Raw genomic sequence first — 13,899 nt, forward strand, 5'->3', positions numbered from 1 at the left:
GTTAACAGATAGGATTTGTCAGTTTTTGTGCTGACCTCATTCCTCCTTTTTGCTGCTTCTGGACTCACCCTGATTCTCTGTTCCTTAGCTGCTGTTTGGAGCTCTGAGATCTCAGTCTGTGTTTGTTTTTATTCATTGTTCACTGTGTTAGTTGCTGGAGGAGTAGATAGGAACATCTACTCATTTCGCCATCTTGCTGTACCCCTCCTCTTTTCTTTTAAAATGACACATATTAAAAATTGTATGGAGATTCAGTTGATATACCCTTAGAAAAAAGAAAATTTCTACAATCATTTTTAAGTAGTAGGGATTTAATTTTAGTTTTTTGACCTGTACTTAGCTATAATATTTTGTACCTTACCTCATAGTTCCTAAATAATAAGTTTGGTCACCCTTTTCTATTTCAATAGTACAATTTCTAACACAGTTGAATTATTGAAGAACTGCTGAGTATATAAAATTAGTATTGGTATATTTTCTAGCATGGCAATATTAGAAAAGGTCATCAAAAGATGTTATTTGCTACAATATCACAAGAGAAAATGAAATAGAAAAATTTTAATTGTAGCTCTAAGATATTACACGAGGTATAATCAAACAGCAGGAGAGCTTGTTGATTGACTCTGACACTGATTATTTTCTGTGTTCTAAAAAAAATTTTTTTTTTTTTTTAACTGCAGATAGAAGGAATACAAAGACACTTAGGAAAGATTTAACTTCATCAGCTCAGGCTGAAAATTCTTTCATCACTTGCAAGTTTAGTAAAGGATATAAAACCATAGGATAAAATATGGTTTAAATTACTGCTATTGTATAGAAATGTTCTTCCTCAGGCTTGGTTAGTAACTGATTGTGGAGAACAGAAAACTCTTATTGTTGCTTCATTATGTTGAATGTGGTCAGGTCTATTATTTGGCATAAATAGTGTCATTAGTTTTATAGACATTTTTAATAATTCATTTTCTGAAAGGTTTGAGCAATTTTGAGGTCATATTTTGTCAAGAGAGTTTATATTTTGTATTATTTTGAACTAGTTTTGATGCATCCTCAAGTAAATATGAAGGTGAGCTGTCAGAATTACCAAAGAATATTTAAGCAACTTGAATTTATATATTAAATTACACAGTCTCATAAGTCATTAGAATTTAAATTATCCATAGTTCTGATTATAAAAAGCTATTAATTGACCAGAACCTTGTAGTTTCTACTGGTCCTAAATGATCCCTTAATGTCCCCACAGACAATATGAATTATGACTTCTGTAAGGTAATTTCTAATCTAAATACCCAGTTCTTTACTCCTTGTTGGGAGCTAATAAGAGGATTTTCAAATGCAACTTCATTCCAGCTCTGATAGTAGCTTATTCCCTAGTGTTTGTTTCATTTCAAAAAAGCTTTTTTCTTAATTCTCAATGGCTATGAAACAAGACCAGTAGTTTCAGTGAGAAGGTTCTTAGGAAGCTGGGGAAAGTACAGAGGCCAGATATTTATAATCCTAGAAGAGCAAATGCTAAATGGCTTAACAGGCTGTTAAATAAATTTGCATCAACTTAAGAATCACTTGGGGCTCTTGTTAGAGACACAAATTCTCAGTCCTCTCCTCCAGAGATTTTGATCCAGCTGGTTTAGGTGTCCTTGGGTGGTGCAAACAGTTAAGCTACTAACTGAAAGTTTGGCAGTTTGAATTCACACAGAGGCACTTCAGAAGAAAGGCCTGGCTGGGGCTCTACTTTCAAAAGGTCACAGCCATTGAAAACCCTATGTGCTGTTCTACCCTGAAACACATGGGATCACCATGAATTTGAATTGACTGGGTGAAACTGGCTGGTTAGGTTGTTAGGGTAGGGTGCAGGAATTTGTGTTTTTAATGTGTTTGAGGTGATTTTTAAAATCAGGCAAGTCTGAGAAATACTGCCTTAACAAAGTGATCATTGCATGAGGCCTTGAAGTCTCGTAAACTTGGGTTCTAGTCCCAGATCTATTTTTTCACTTGCTAGATGATTGAGCAAGTTCTTTCAATTCTCTAATCTCCTTGAAGTCCACATGTATAAAATGAGGATAAACCTGTAGACACTGAGTAGATTCCGACTCATAGTGACCCTCTAGGACGGAGTAGAACTGCCCCATAGGGTTTCCAAGGAGTGCCTGGTGGATTTGAACTGCCAGCCTTTTGGTTTAGCAGCCAAACTCTTAACCACTCTGCCACCTGGGTTTCCTAAAATTAGAATAAGGACTCTTATTTCATAAGAGATATGGTGAGAGTGTGATTAAAAGAGTTAACTTATAAAAAAAAGTCTTAGCACTTGTAAGAGTCTGAAAAAACAGTCTACTTAACCTTGTATCTTATTAAAAAGATCACTTTATGAATGATATAATAGTGCTTATACTTTCTTAAACTTTAAAAAGGTATCTTCACACTTTCCACTGCTTTTTGTTTTTTTCTTGATCAGTTCATTCATCTATGTCCAAGTAATGTGAATGCAGGTGAACAAGCTACAATCCTGTCCTCAGAAGCAATTTAGTAGAAGTGACAAACAATAAAACAAACAAAAATATTAAAATGCAGTGTGGTGGTGATGCATTACACTACAAAGGGATGCAGGAGCATAGAGGAAGGAGAAACACAAAGAAAAAAAATCAATTAAAGTGAAAGGAGATAGGACTGAAATAAACATGATATTTTAAAATAAGTCACAAAGCGAGAGAAAAAGAGGCCAAAAAAACCTTTTTGTTGTTCACAAACATTTTCTTCTAATTCTAATAATGTTTTCTAAGTGAATGAACATGGATCACTGGGTTATATCATTGGGATACCCAGATAAAGGTGAAAAATTAATAATTTGTTTAGTTATATATAATGGAAAACATTTCAATATTAATTTATTGGTTCTTTTAATAAATATTTGCAAAGAATCCACAATGTGAATATCAAGTATCCAGATGATTGAATATATTTTTATTTTCGGTATATACAACTTAGTGTCATGTAGTCAATGAAATATGGCTCCAGATGAGAATAAGTGTAAAGATTTTTTTTTAATTACTGTGATGCATTATGTAAAAAATATTTTCTGAAAGTCACTTAAATGCCATTACTTAAATTGTTTGGTATTTGTATTTTAATTTTACTGTCACTGGCAGGTCCCCTATTTCAGTCAAAGGGACCTTTCTCATTTTTTAACAGTATAATTTCCAGTGAAGCTGACTAAGAGCTACTGTGTTTCTAAAATTAGGCAACGGGTTTTTTTTTTTTTTTTAATTTTTTATTTGCCTTTTCAAGGTCATTTATGTCAATTGCTTCCAAAACTGGAGTACACTTAATTTTTTAATTATTTTTTCACTCCACCTGTCATCATGATCCCCCTAAAGTCAACTTGAAACTGAGATGAAAAACATTCTACTAAAATAGTTGCATTTTATTAGCAACTTCGCTAACTGAAGAGTCACTCTATTAGACCACAGATGTTGAAGCAGCACAAGACATTAGCTGTCAAAGTAACTCTCCCTAACCACCGGCTATTTGCATGCAAAACACGCCTCCCTGTTGAGACCACAAAAGCTAGCACATTTTTTAGGATGAAACAACTGGTTTAGGTATTGACAGAACTATTTTTTTTTTCTTCTCACAAGTTACTAAACTTGTCTTTGTGTACAAGAATAGCATGGAATTCCAAAAGATGTAGAACAATTGGTAAGAAACCTTTTTGCAAAACACTGTGCTACAAAACAATAATCTCAGTGCTTATCATCAATAAAACGTTTGAAACAATACAGTTACTCATTTTGCATAATACCTTTAGGTATAGAAAGAGTTTATAACAGATACATTGGAACTATTACTTCCATATGTAGTATGGAAAACCCCTTCATTGTCCTGATGTAAATACTGAGTTATCGTCATCATTGTATAAAAAACCTTTCACAATAGATATTAATGCTAGCTCAGGGCATATTATTATTCTATAGCTGTCTTTACATATGATCAGACAATCTGTTGTTATTAATGATATTTATGCTATTTTAAAGACCAGTTCCACAGCAATGAACTGAAGCCCACGTTAATCTGAAAACAATATCTTAACTAACTTGTCATATTTGGATTCTTTTAAAATAATTAAGACTACCTGATTTTTTAAAAACTTTCTAATTGATTGCTCAGTGATCTTATTGAAATAAAACTGTCCAGCTATGATCTAGCATATATTCTCTCCAGAAGTACTTTTCCATTAACCTAGTCAAATAGAAATTGAAATTGGTATGTTTATGTATATACATGTGTGTAAGGGAGAGATAGACAGACAGAGGGAGAGTTGGCAGGAGACAAAGAGACAGGAAAAGAATTTTAGAGAGAATGAACACAGGTTTTTATTCATACAATGTATTAATAAAATGCATGTGTGAACTAAGTGTATATCCCATATTATGATATGTAAAAAATCATAACTGTCTACTCTCATGGATATATGTGAGCAACAGGACAGTTATTTGCACTGAGAAGTAAGAATTAGATAATAATTTACTGTTAGACTTCTATTTAAATCTTGGCATTGCAAAAATATATTATTATCTCATTTAAATATATATATAAATCATCACACAGTCCCTTCCAAAGAAATTTGTCCAAACTATAGTGATTAATATAAAATAAACTATCTTGTATCTAGTAGGGTAGAGCTATTTTAGTTTTTTGACAACAACCTTACATCCTCTGTGAGTGACTGAAATGGCCAAAACTGTAGAGACAGCAATAGAGACAGCAATACCCACTTTTAAATTAAGATAAGTGGAATGCTGCCTACAAACATAACAAAAAAACAGGAAACATATGCATTTTGAAACACTAGATAGACTTGCCTCCAGGTAGATTTTCTTGTAATATCTTTTGTGCTAAATATAATTATTTCTAATAATTCCTAACAAGAATATTGTACTTTCCACTTTCACCATATTTCAGATGAGATTTTCAAAGTGTTTTACAAATATAACACATTAAAGTTTCTGTATCCCAGTGAAGTATGTCAGAAAATACACTATTTTTTAAGAACATAAATTTTAGGCTCATTTTCTTGGCTCATACTAGAAGATAAATGGTAAATTCCTGTTCAGGAACAAGAATCATGTGCTTGTCCTTTGGTCTCTTGTATAGGGGTCTTCTTAAAATATCTTCAGTGATTTGCACGCAGTCTTTTTGTGATAGAAATTAACAAAAAATGGAGAGAGTATGAAAAAATGCTATTAATATAGTTTTCTAGTTTTACTTTGTTTTTTTAAAGAAAAATGCATTCCCAATGATGCATAATCTCTGTGGATCCCCTTTCTTGCCTTGTGAACATTTGAGCAACTATCTTATGTTTTGATATAATTTTACCTTCAAAGAGCTGAAAACAAAAAATTATTTATATCATCTTTATAAACAAAGTAAAACAAATAATTTTATTTTCACTAGACAAATAATAGTTCAACTTATATGCTGTGTTACCTACTGTTGGGGTTTAGATCTAAAGATTCGTGTTCAAATTGTGTCTTACAAAGTACCCATTGCCTTTGAGTAGATTCCAACTCATAGTCACCCCATATATTACAGAGTAGAACAGCTCCCACAGGAGTTTTCTTGGCAGTAATTTTTATGGAAGCAGATTTTCAGGACTTTCTTCCAAGGTTCCACTGAGTGGGTTTGAATCATCAACCTTTAGGTTAGTAGTTGAGTGTAAACCATTTGTGCCACCCAGGGACTTCATCATACACAATAGTGCTCTGTTAAATTATTTTTTGAACTCGTAGGCTTTTGTTAGTCTTATTTCCCCAATGTTTGTATAGGATTTTAAAAATATCAAGTCAAAATTTTCTTAGTCTGTACATTGCTCTTGATAAAATTATGAGCTTTGTGGGGATGCTGTTGTTGTTGTTGTCAGGTGCCATTGAGTTGGTTCCGACTCATAGTGACCATATGTACAACAGAACGAAACACTGCCTGGTCCTGCACCATCCTCACAATTGTTGTTATGCTCAAGCCCATTGTTGCAACCACTGAGTCAATCCATCTCGTTGAGGGACTTCCTCTTTTTTGCTAACCCTACATTTTACCAAGCGTGATGTTCTTCTTCAGAGACTGATCCCTCCTGATAACATGTCCAAAGTTTGTGAGATGAAGTCTCGCTATCCTTGCTTCTAAGGTGCATCCTGGCTGTACTTGATAGCTTGAATAATTCTGGCCATAAATGATTTGTTTTATATAACAATGCTTTAAAAAATAAATGAAGATAATACAGAAAAGATTTACAAGCAGGAAATTTGATTTAACTTGACAGAGGTGTGTGAGGTAAAAAGTGCCCTGGGTGGGTATTGTCTGGAGACCTAATTCCATTCTCAGCCTTGGCCAAGCCATGTAAACATCTTTAGGTCTTAGTTTCCACATGAAGACTCTGGGCGAGATGATCTATTATGTATCTTCCAGTTTTAAAATTCATTGACGATCAAATTTTGTATTATTGTTTCAAAGATCATTAAATATGGTCTTTTTCTCATTTAAAATATACTTTTTTATAATTTTTATTGTTCTTTAAGTGAAAGTTTACAAATCAAGTCAGTCTTTCACACAAAAAACCATATACACCTTGCTACACACTCGCAATTACTCTCCCCTAATGAGACTTTTTTTTTTTTTTTTTTTTTTAATGAGACAGCCCGTTCTCTCCCTCCACTCTCTCTTTTCGTGTCCATTTCACCAGCTTCTAACCCCCTCCACACTCTCATCTCCCTTCCAGACAGCCCGTTCTCTCCCTCCACTCTCTCTTTTCGTGTCCATTTCACCAGCTTCTAACCCCCTCCACACTCTCATCTCCCTTCCAGGCAGGTGATGCCAACATAGTCTCAAGAGTCCACCTGATCCAAGAAGCTCACTCCTCACCAGCATCCTTCTCCAACCCATTGTCCAGTCCAATCCATGTCTGAAGAGTGGGCTTCGGGAATGGTTCCTGTCCTGGGCCAACAGAAGATCTGGGTGCCATGACCACCAGGGACCTTCTAGTCTCAGTCAGACCATTAAGTCTGGTCTCATGAGAATTTAGGGTCTGCATCCCACTGCTCTCCTGCTCCCTCGGGGGTTCTCTGTTGTGTTCCCTGTTGGGGCAGTCATTGGTTGTAGCCGGGCACCATCTAGTTCTTCTGGTCTCAGGCTGATGTAGCCTCTGGTTCATGTGGCCCTTTCTGTCTCTTGGGCTCATAATCGCCTTGTGTTCTTGGTGTTCTTCATTCTCCTTTGATCCAGGTGGGTTGAGACCAATTGATGCATCTTAGATGGCTGCTTGCCAGTGTTTAAGACCCCAGAAAACACTCTTCAAAGTGGGATGTAGAATGTTTTCTTAATAGATTTTATTATGCCAACTGACTTAGATGTCCCCTGAAACCATGGTCCCCAGACCCCTGCCCCTGTTACGCTGGCCTTCGAAGCATTTAGTTTATTCAGGAAACTTCTTTGCTTTTGATTTTGTCTGATTGTGCTGACCTCCCCTGTATTGTGTGCTGTTTCCCTTCACCTAAAGTAGTTCTTATCTACTATCTAATTAGTGAATGCCTCTCTAAAATATACTTTTTTAACCCTAAATAAGCGCTTGAAAATTAGGCCAGATAATCTCATTCACACTGGGGATATACTGTATCCAGATGCATAGGAGAATGGAGCTTGCTCCCTTAAATTCAGTTTTTGTCTCAGAAAAAAAGGAAGCAATCTACTGCTGTAGCAAAAAGCCTTTGAAGTCTGCAGTAGCTACTTCTTTTAACACAAGGTCCTTGTTGTCACAGAAAGCCCCACCATGAGACGTGGCAGTCTAGATCTCACTTAATGTCAGAGGCATGAGGGGATTAGGCAGCAGAGCGTGCAGAGCAGACAATGTCAAGGGTGAGGAGGGAAGCTAAGAGCAGTAAATAAAACTTGAGAACCTAAGGAGTTTGCAGAAGCAGGTGTGGTGAATTAATTAGACTGAGCTTTAGGAATTACAAGGTTACTCAATGAAATTGGGACTGTAGAAAGTCAGCACATATTTTTAAGTAGTTAAAATGTGCAAAACCCTCTACTAAGAGCTGTAGGAGGAATACAGTGATAAACCTAGCTGGATCCTGCCATCAAGATACATGTTGGGTTTTTTTTTTTTTTTTTGCTATTTTTGTTGTTGTTTCTCAGGAGAAAGAACAAAAAGTGTACAGAAATTATAAGGTAGAATGTGATTAATGCCATAAAATGGAAAATAAATTGTTACAGCATTTTAAGGGGGAAAAAAAGTTTAATCCTGCCAGCAGAGTAAGGGAGGATTTCATGAAAGAGAAAATTTTTAGCTGGGGCCTGAAAGGTAGTGATTTGTGGGAGAGAGGGTACTGGGAAAATGTGGGCATTCCAGACAGTGAGAAGTCCAATAGGCAGGACACATAGGCAGGCTGTGTAGAACCTGTAAGAAGTTGGAACCAAATCCACAACTCTGGGCTCAATTGAAAAACAAACAAACAAAAAACATGAGCTTAATGAAAATATACTGCAGGATTTCTGGGTTTATGTCACGGAGCGTAAGTGGAAATTAGGCTAGATATTAAGTAGGAGAGATCATAAGGCATCCACAGTTAAGTGTTTTTGAACTAAAAGTGGCTTTCTGGCAAGACTTTGAAAATAATCTACTGCAGATACCCATAACTTTACTTCTTGGGTGTTAGAGAAAAGATGGGAGGCTTAACTAGGTTCTACCTCTAACCAAGGAGACCAGGTGGCAAAAGAGGGGCTAATATGTACTAAGCTACAGTTTCTCCCAAACCCACCTGTAGTGCTTGGGCTACAATCCCTGCCTTCCCTACATCGCACTGACTTCTCACGGACCATGATACTTGACTGTTGTTCCAGCAGGGGATCCAGGAAGAATATAGCATGGTGTAATAATGAAGCTATACCGTAAATTGGCTTTTGCTGCTGAGTTTTGCTTTTGTTCAAGTGCAACTTTAGTTCTAAATGGTATGGAAGTCTGAGTGAGTGAGTATATTTATTAGGTTCAGTCTCATTCCACGACGAGTAAAGCATGATTGTGGTGGTATTTGGAAATGAAGGTGGGGCAGGGGATCTTTTTTATCCCATGGGAGCTGGTCTCAAGAAGACAATTTATTCAACCAAAAAAGGCCCTAATATATAAGGGTACCCTGGGTGGCTTTAACTTTTGTCAGAACACTGTAAGAATAGGCCTATTAAGAGTCCCTTGTGATTTCCAAAAGTACATCGATACTAACTCTAGTGGCTTTTAAAATGTCTGTTACTCAAGAAACACAGAATTTTTTTCCATGTCTTTTTTTTTTTTTTTAAACCATCAGTGGCTGGTTTTCTGTGATAGAAAAAGAAATTATTTTCTTTGAAATATCCTTTAAAATATTACGCCATTTAGACCACAAACGCAACAGTAACAAACTGCATACTTACATAATAAAAAAAAAAAATATTTTACTTAATTGGTACTTTCTTGCAGGGTAACAGAGTGGCTTAGGGTTTTAGGGTCAGACAGACCTGGATTTGCATCCCACTGTAACCACTTGCAGGTTAGGTCACCAAATTTGGGCAAGTTATTTAACGCTTCTCATTCTAATTTTTCATATTTAAAAAAATGGGGATAATTATTTATTTCCTCTGGTTTTTGCAATACCTAGCACCTATCAGCCATGCACTCACAAAATAATATTTATATATGAATCAAGGCAGCCAGTACATCAATAAAATTAAAAGAAGGAAATATTTTTTTTTCCTACCCAGTGTGTGTGTTTGGCCCCAAGTGCTATTTTTATTATTATGGAAAATACTCTTTTACACAGAAAAATAATCATTTTTTCTGGCCCAAACTGCAAGAATGTACACTCAATAATTGCAGAAACATTAACCGTCTTGCTTGTTGTTGTATACCTGACCCTGAAAAAGTACCTGGGTACGTAATAGAAGCTCAAATAATACTTATCCAACGGAAAGAACTGATTGATGTCCATTTAGGAAAACTGCTAAGTCTGAGTATACTAAATACATTATAAACATGTAGCTTTTCATGAAACATTTTCTGATCTCTTGTGGGTTATTCTAAAACTATATTCTTAAGCATGGAAATCTCCATTCTCAAAAGCTAAGCTTCACTGCAGTTCCTAAAAAGGCACACAAAGGAAGTGAATTAGCAACACCCCCACGTTAAGTTCAGAATGATATTAGATATGCATGCAAGTTAAGAAGTCATTTTCACGACGATGTCTTATGCAAAATGAAGAAAACAAATTTTTAAGGAAGGATTACACATAGTGTTTTTTAAATTCATGTTTGTAAAACAGAAATCATAATTGTATTTTCAACAGTTGTTGCAGGGCATTAAGCTGATTACAATATGTAACCCTCTGTATTGAATCACAATATACATTGTACAATATTTCTCAGTACTGCCTATATTGAGTTTTCCTCTAGTGAGGAAAATCTATTTCCAAAGCAGCAGCATTTTATATTTTACATACATGTAGTACTTTACGTCAATATGGTGTTTCTCACAGATTTGAACCTAATATTGCCTACATTAAGAAAATCAAATATTTTAATATGGTCAACGTAAAAGTGTAAAACAAAATTGTGCTTTTTCTCTTAGTGTAAGATTATAGTTTTATGTCATCATTTTTATAAACCAAATTAAGTATCTCAAGTTTATATTTTTGTGTTAGTGAAGGGAAGTATTCATATGCCATAAATTAGTTGGATTGATGACACTTATTTCAATGACAAAACTGTTAGCTATCTTGTGTTGAAAGGACTTAAAAATCTGCGCCTTCTCCTTTTATCTAATGCATGGTTATTTTCCATCTACCTTTTGAATTCTGCAAGACTTGGCAACATGCTTTAATATTTATAAATGCATGCTGAGAATTTTTATTAATTATTTCTTAGATTACTGAAATGGGGCAGCATATCAATATAACCAGGAACAAGCTAGAGGAGGAAACCATTTTCTTCATAAAGCCTTTATTTTGTTTTTAATTTATGTTCATCATACTTTATCAATGACAAGAACAAACTCAATATTTAATGAATATGCAGTGTATGTCTAATCTCACAGTACCAGGTACATAGAAAGTATTTGTGGCAGTGCAAGTCCACTAAAGGTTTTTGTCTGGCCGAAACTTCCTTCCATATTGTAGAGATATGGATGGGAAATAGCATACAGGTAGGCACATGTAACCAGTTCTCAAAAAACAAATGTGAGCAGAAGTGATGTGTGCCACATCCAAGTATGATTTATTTATAGAAACTACCACACACAACCCTCCATGTTCTTTCTCCTTTCTGGTTGGCTGGAACAGAGAGGAACCACATGCTGACTATTGAGCCACATGATGAAGATGGAGGAGATACAGACAGAAGAAACTTGGGTACTTGAATCACTACTTGAAGTAGAGCTACCTACTAGGATCACTTGCAATGGAGGAGTCTATGTTTGGGGTGTGGGGGGGTATTGGTATAAGAGTTAAACTCTTGTCTTCCATAATAAGAAATCAATAGAATAATAAATACGTAACAATATTAGCAGTATTAATATCAGCTCCATTCATTTAATATTTACAATGCACTAATCTAAATGAGAGAGATACATTGAATAATTAAATCTTTCCTACCCTGTGATGTAGGTACTCTTATCATCATCATTTTACTATCAGGAAACTGCTCATGCCCGGAATGTTTAAGTAACTTTCCCAAAGTCACATAGCTAAAACCTGGAAAATTCACATAGAAACTCAGGTAGTCTATCTTAAGTCTGAATTTTTAACCATTACCCTATTTTGGAGCACTGGTGGCACAGCGGTTAAGAGCTTGACTGCTAACCAAAAGGTAAGCAGTTCAAATCCATCAGACGCTCATTGTAAATTTTACGGGGGAAGTTCTACTCTGTCCTATAGGGTCATTATGAGTTGGAATCGACTCAATGAGAAAGGTTTTCTATTTGTTTGTTTACCCTATTTTACCTCTATATTAGCAGAGAATACCAGAAAGATGTTTACCTGCGTTTTATTGACTACGCAAAGAAATTCAGCTGTGTGGATCATAACAAATTATGGATAACATTACAAGGAACGGGAATTCCAGAACACTTAATCATGCTCATGAGGAATCCGCACGTGGATCAAGAGCCAGTCATTGAAACAGAGCAAGGGGACACCTCGTGGTTTAAAGTCAGGAAAGGTGTGCGTCAGGGTTGTATCCTTTCACCATACTTATTCATTCTGTATGCTGAGCAAATAATCCCAGAAGTTGGGTTATATGAACAAGAATGGGGCATCAAGATTGGAGGAAGACTAATTAACAACCTGCAGATGACATAACCTTGCTTGCTGAAAGTGAAGAGGACTTGAAGCAATTACTGATGAAGATCAAAGACTATAAAACTCAGTATGCATTATACCTCAACATGCAGAAAACAAAAATCCTCACAACAGTACCAATAAGCAACATCATGATAACCAGAAAAGATTGAAGTTGTCAAGAATTTCATTTTTCTTGGATCCACAATCAACACCATGGAAGCAGCAGTCAAGAAATCAAAGGACGCATTGCTTTGGGCAAACCTGCTGCAGAAGACCTGTTTAAAGTGTTAAAAAGCAAAGATGTCGCCTTGAAGATTGAGGTGCGCCTGACCCAAGCCATGGTGTTTTCAATTGCCTCATATGCATTTTAAAACTGAACAATGAATAAGGAAGACCAAATAAGAATTGACACCTTTGTATTATGGTGTTGGTGAAGAATACTTAATATATCATGGACTGCCAAAAAAAAAAAAGCAAATCTGTCTTGGAAGAAATACAGACAGAATGCTCTTTAGAAGCAAGGATGGTGAGACTACATCTCACATATTTCGTACACGTTACCAGGAGAGATCAGTCCCTGGAGAAGGGCATCATGCTTGGTAAAGTAGAGGGTCAGCGAAAGAGAGAAAGACCCTCAAAGAGACGGATTGACACAGGGGCTGCAACAATGGGATCAAGCATAACAACTGTTGCGAGGATGACGCAGGACTGGGCAGTGTTTTGTTCTTTTGTACAAAGGATAGCTATGAGTCAGAACTGACTCGATGGCACTTAACAATAATAACAACATTCCCTCAAATTTCAAAATCAAGAAATAACAGAATAAGGACATTATTTAGAAATATTAAGGCAATACCATAAGCAAATATTAAAAGAAGTTAAAATGGTTGTCTCCGGGGAGAGGAATATCAGGGTGGATAGGGACTGAACCAAGGGACTGCTATTTCTCATTCTAAATTTTGTAATTTTTTCTTTTAGCTGTGTACATGCATAAATTTCAAAAAACACAAAGAAATACATTTTAAAATATAACTTTCTCTGTATTTTTGTATGAGTTACATAGTTTCTTTCTAGTGTCTGAAATCCCACTAAAGTATCTGGTTACTTGATGAGAACAAATAAATGCTTAATAGTCAGCAGTGTTCACCATGCTCAAGGAAATGAGCTCTGAATGCCTCCAAATTTATGTGATTTTTGTTGTTGTTTTTTACTTTATAACTAGCTGGAAGCCCTGTTGAGCAACTCACGTTCATATAAAAATAAGGAATTTTATTAGGGATATGTGTCTATAAATAAAAAGAAGGTGCCTTAATGGGTATCTAAATTAACAAAAGCCAATGATTTGGAACCATGAGACCTTAGTAAAGAAAAGGCACTTCTTGGCTTAGAAATGTATCCCTTGAGGTTGGAAAGTACTGTTTTGGTGTTTATTTCTATAAGGCACTGGTGACCTGTTTTTAAGATTTGAACTAACATATGTTGTTGTTAGCTGCCGTTGAGTTGTTCCCAATTGATGGCAACCCTGTGTGTTAGAGTAGAACTCCTCCATAGGATT

Source organism: Elephas maximus, chromosome X (genome assembly GCF_024166365.1).
Source record: "Elephas maximus indicus isolate mEleMax1 chromosome X, mEleMax1 primary haplotype, whole genome shotgun sequence".
Lineage (NCBI taxonomy): Eukaryota > Metazoa > Chordata > Mammalia > Proboscidea > Elephantidae > Elephas > Elephas maximus.